Source organism: Lactuca virosa, chromosome 3 (genome assembly GCF_052849685.1).
Source record: "Lactuca virosa cultivar CGN04683 chromosome 3, Lactuca_virosa_CGN04683_v6, whole genome shotgun sequence".
NCBI lineage: Eukaryota > Viridiplantae > Streptophyta > Magnoliopsida > Asterales > Asteraceae > Lactuca > Lactuca virosa.
Window position 1 is genome coordinate 442,034,721 of NC_136428.1, and position 5,858 is coordinate 442,040,578.

Here is a 5,858-nt window from a genome sequence, read left to right on the forward strand (position 1 = left end):
TATAAGAGAGTTTACAAAGTATACAGCCGAAATCAAACCATAAAGTAATGAAACGAAATAAGCCGAGCAGTCGGTTCATTTCGGTTCCCTAAAATTCCGGAGCCGAAATAGACTAAGTGTTCGGTTCATTTCGGTTCCCGAAAATTATGGAGCCGAAATAGACCGAGCGTTCAGTTCATTTCGGTTCCCGAAAAATCCAGAACCGAAATAGACCGAGCGTTCGCTCTATTTCGCTTGTATAATTTTTAGAGAGAGGTTTGAGGGTTCGGTACCGACTCTGCTTCCATCATTCCCAAACCTTGTAAAATTTTATTGAAGCTTGCTTCTGGTAAGGCTTTAGTGAAGATGTCAGCTAGTTGATCAGAGGACCGAACGAAATGTACCTCCACCTTTCCATCTTCAACATGGTCCTTGATGAAATGGTATCTTAGTGCAATATGCTTTGTCTTTGAGTGTTGCATTGGATTGTGCCATATTCTTATCGCGCTTTCAGAGTCACAATAGAGAGGTATTTTCTTCATACTCAGTCCGTAGTCTCTCAATTGGCTTTGTATCCATATCACTTGTGAGGTACAGGATGCAGCAGCTATGTACTCAGCTTCGGCTGTTGAAAGAGACACACATGTTTGCTTCTTGGACTGCCAGCTAACAATTTTACCATCAAGGAATTGGCATCCTCCAGTTGTGCTCTTTCGGTCCAGACCGCATCCTCCAAGATCGACGTCAGAAAAGGCTTGGACAAAGAATCCGGATCTAGCAGGGTACCAAAGACCGAGAGAAGAGGTTCGCTTCAGATAACGGAAAATATTTTTCACTGCCACCATGTGAGGTTCTCTTGGATTTGCTTGAAACCTGGCACAATAACAAACAGAAAACATAATATTTGGTCTACTAGCTGTTAGATACACAACAAACCCTATCATTTGACGATAGAGTGTTACGTCAACAACAAGTTTTTCCAGAGATGGTGTTAATTTTGTGCCAAACGCCATGGGAACCTTCACCTTCGAATTTCCCGACATACCGAACTTCGCCAGCAAGTTCTTCGTGTAGGCCTCCTGGTTGATAAATATGCCTTCTGGTCCCTGTATTATATTCAATCCAAGGAAAAAGTTAATTGGATCCATTGCACTCATTTCAAATTTAGTCTCCATCAACTTCCTGAATTCATCCGTTAGGCTAGGATTCATGGAGCCGAAGATGATGTCATCGACATAAATCTGAACTATCATTAGATGTTCGCCTTCTTTCTTTCGGAAGAAGGTTGGGTCAACCGAACCTTGCTGGAATTTCGACATTTTAAGAAAGCGAGTTAATGTTTCATACTAGGCCCTTGGCGCTTGCTTCAGACCATATACAACTTTATCCAACACATAGCAGTGATCAGGGTATTTCTCGTTCACGAACCCAGGTGGTTGCTCAACATACACCGTTTCTTCTAGTTCTCCATTTAAGAAAGCACATTTCACATCCATTTGGAAAACTTTGAAATTTTTATGTGCAGCATATGCCAGAAAGATTCTAAGGGATTCCAACCTTGCTACAGGAGCGAAGGTCTCCTCATAGTCTATCCCTTCTTCTTGGCAATATCCCTTCACCACCAACCGACCATTATTACGAATGACGTTGCCCTCTTTATCCAACTTGTTTCTAAAGACCCATTTTAAGCCGACCACAGAAGCATCATTTGGGGTGGGAATCAACCTCCAAACTCGATTACGTTCAAAATCATGGAGTTCATCTTGCATAGTTTGTACCCAATCAGCGCGATCAAGTGCAGCATTAACCATCTTTGGTTCTATTTTGGAGACAAACGAATTAAACATGCAGAATTCAACATGAGAGAATAAGGCAGTTTGTTTCGCTTTCAATTGAGAACGTGTGAGAACTTGCTCAGATGATTCACCAATTATTTGTGTTTTGGGATGATCTTTAGTCCATTTCATTAGAGGAGGGTAATTAGGGTCATAGGCAGGATCCAAATCTGCATTTACCTCTTCTTCAAGTTCCGATTGATCACCTTCATCATTTGTATTCTCATTCTCCCCCTCAAATGGCGAAGCGAATCCCATGTCAGGTTCAGGATTTTCCCCTTCGGTTGGAGTTGGATTCTCCCCCTCGGTTGGACTACCATGGGTTGGGGTTGGAGTTGGATTCTCCCCCTCGAAAGGCAAATCGTTTGTTTTTGGTACAGATGAACCCTCCCCCTTGAACGTCGAGCTGTTGTTTGGAGGGTCAGTTGAGGATTGACCGCCAGTCGGTGTAGGTGGTTCATTTTCCATATCTTTTGCAGCTTCATCGATGATCTTTTTCAGAGTGTCGATTTTATTGTCTGCTGCTTTCGCCTCTGAGTGTATAGCCTTTTCTGGTTCATCAAATAGCCTTATGTACTCTTCAAACAAGTTGGAAATGGGAACCGAGACTTGTCATGATTCTGGAAATATTTCCCCTAAGGTACTTTCGCTTGTTTGAATTTTCTTCATGTAGTTGTCATCAAAGGTTACATAGTAGGTTTCTTCAATACGTTTGGAGCGTTTATTCAAAACCCTATATGCCTTTGAAGTGAGTGAATTGCCAAGAAAAATTCCCTCATCGGCTTTGACGTCAAACTTGTTTCGGTTCTCTTTGGAGTTGAAAATGAAGCATCTTGAACCGAACACGTGGAAAAACTTAACGTTGGGCTTCCGATTGTTCAGAATCTCATACGGAGTGATGGAGAATCGTTTTTTAAGTAAGGATCGGTTCTGATTATAGCACGCGGTTGCAACTGCATCGGCCCAGAAGTATAGCGGAAGAGAAGCGAAGCTTAGCTTGGTTCAGGCTGCCTCACACAAGGAACGATTTCGTCTTTCAACAATTCCATTCTGTTGTGGTGTATAGGGGGCCGAGAAGTTGTGAGATATACCCTTTTCTGCCAGAAAGTCTTCAAAATCTTTATTCTTGAATTCAAGCCCATTGTCGCTTCTAATGTTCCTCACCAGCTTTCGCAGCTGCACTTCCACTTGCTTCATAAACACCTTCAACTTTGGAGTCGCATCTGATTTCTGTTTAAGAAAGAAAACCCAGGTGAAGCGTGAAAAATCATCTACTATGACAAGAATGAACTTACTACCACCGAAGCTTTCGATAGCCGAAGGTCCACATAAGTCAATATGCAGAAGTTCAAGAGCTTCAACAATCTTTGTATTGATACGTGTAGGATGACTCTTTCTGCTTTATTTGCCCATCTCACACGCTGCACACAGGTGTTCCTTATCAAACTTGAGAAGAGGAAGGCCTCGAACATGATCACCAAGCACCAACTTATTAATGTCTTTGAAGTTCAGGTGTGATAGGCGTTGATGCCATAACCAGCTTTCATCAGAGTTCACCTTAGACAACAAGCATATCGCTGGTTTTCCTCGAATTGGGTTGAGATTTAAAGGATATATCTCTCCCTTGCGTTCAGACTTCAACAGAACTCTTTTGGATTGCTTTTCAATAAATTCAGATCCCTCATCATCGAATGAAACTTTCAAACCGGATCCCACAACCAATTGAGATACACTGATGAGGTTGTGCTGCAATCCTTCCACGTAAGCCACTTTTCTAATCGTGAATTCTCCATTGGTTATCATTCCATATCCTTTGATTGTGCCAAAAAAATTATTTCCATACTTCACACAACCACCATCCTTAAGAGACCGAAACTCCCTTAGCTTTTCCCTCATTCCTGTCATGTGACGTGAGCAGCCACTATCTATGTACCATTCGTCATCGAACTGCTCGCCACTTATAACCTGCAAATTCAAGCAGATTTAGGAACCCAAAGTCTCTTGAGCCCTGGTGAGTCTTTTACAGAAAAAGGAATAGCAACAGAAAGATCATCCAAATAAGTTCTTTTTATTAGAGTGGTTTCGTCTTTTCTTTTGATGGTATACACCTTGATTTTGTTTTTATCTTGTTTGAATTGTGGTGTACCAGATGGTTTGTTGTTAGATGGTTTTGGAATATTCTTTTGAGTCCTAGGGTTAGCTGACTTTTTCTTATTATGGATATCAGAATTCGAATCAAGCATTCCCTTTCCTTTGATGTCCTTCACTGAATTCGGCTTTCGTTGGTAGCAAGAAGTGTTGGGTTATGAGCATTCTAACACTCCTAAGTGTACATGCAACCCTAAATACCTTGGATCTATGTTTTCTCTATTATACATACAATTATGAACATCCAAGGTATTATCCTAATCTAGCATACAAAATAATAAATATAACAAGATAGAATACATACCTCTTTGATGTAGAATGTCTTCATGAAGCTTGAGTGCCTAGTGCCCCAAGTGTGACACCTCAAATGGTTCACACAACACCAAATACACTTGGAATAACTTGAGAGAAACTTGAACACTCCTTAAAATCGTCTAGCCCTCACACTCACACATTAGTGCACGATTTCTTGAGCCATGGGATTCTTTTATATGGTGGCTATTAGGGTTACACCATGTAACTCATAACTTTACCCATTCCTTATGCTCCATGGATTTTAACCTCCATGGAGTATCCATGGGTCACCCCATGGACTTAGTCCAACATAAGGAATCTTGGATCACAAGCCCACATATATAAGAATGAATGATTTACACAATCAACCCATATATTTAATTAGTCTCCTTTTGATCACTTAATTAATTCCAAATTAATTCCAAATTAATTCTTGATCAATACTAATTAAATAACCTTATTAATATATTAGAACTTATAATATATTAACCAACCTTAAGTGTTATTTCTCTCATTATAGTCTATCCAAATGCATGATGCCATGCAACCCAATGGACCATGCCGGGTCGGGTCAAGTCTTACCAATTATAGTTATGGACTTAGACATTAATCCAACAGTCTCCCACTTGGATAAGTCTAAAACTATTATTGTGTATGACTTCCGGAACCGATCAGCAATCGTAGCTCTCAAAAGCTTCTGTCGAACTCTGACCTTGTCGATAAACTCTGACCTTTGTCAATGACTTGTCCATTAGATAAGGGATCATATATTCCTCCATTCTAGATATCATATGGACTGAGCCATGGATTATCAATCATTCTCTCTGTCCATTTGTTGTTTCCTGATTTCCGATTTATGATGACTGACTGATTGAACAAATCAAATCAGTCCTGGCTTGGCCAAGCACTCACATGTGTCATTTCTAAATCATCGAGGGGCCCACAGATATTGCTTTTATCCCGAAGGTAAAAGGAATGGATAAACTTCGACTCATATGGCTTGTTCTACTACTTGTTGAATCATACACAAAGGCATGTTTTATAACATCGAGTTACCGAATGTGTTTTCGTGCAATCAATGTACAACCAACTCATAGTAACAACTCATATCTCTAGGTTTGAAGAATATAAGATATTATCGTCTCATGATCACTCGTGATAAAATCCATGAAGCGATTCAAATGAGCGCGGGTTGAATCCAATACTCAGAACTTATGAGCACTTATGAGTGTTGTAGCACCACTTTGTCCACCAACTTGGACCTCTACAAACCAACCCATGACAGTCTTGATTCATATCTACGTCCAACATATGACCGACTGTGGATGGTTTGAATAACTTAATCATTCAGGAAGAGCGACTTAGTTATTCTGGAAGTCAAAACATGCAAAGTGAAACACAAGAATAAATGAATCAAATATGGTATCAAACCCTATGAATATAAATAAACACTTTTATTTATCACCATACTGATTACTCATTATTCATTGTTTCGGTTTTATCAACTTTATACTTGAATTTAAAACAATAGTTGTCCCATGCTCCAAGCATGTACACTATGTTTTCTAAACACTAGTCATGCCATACAGCAAGTATGCATAC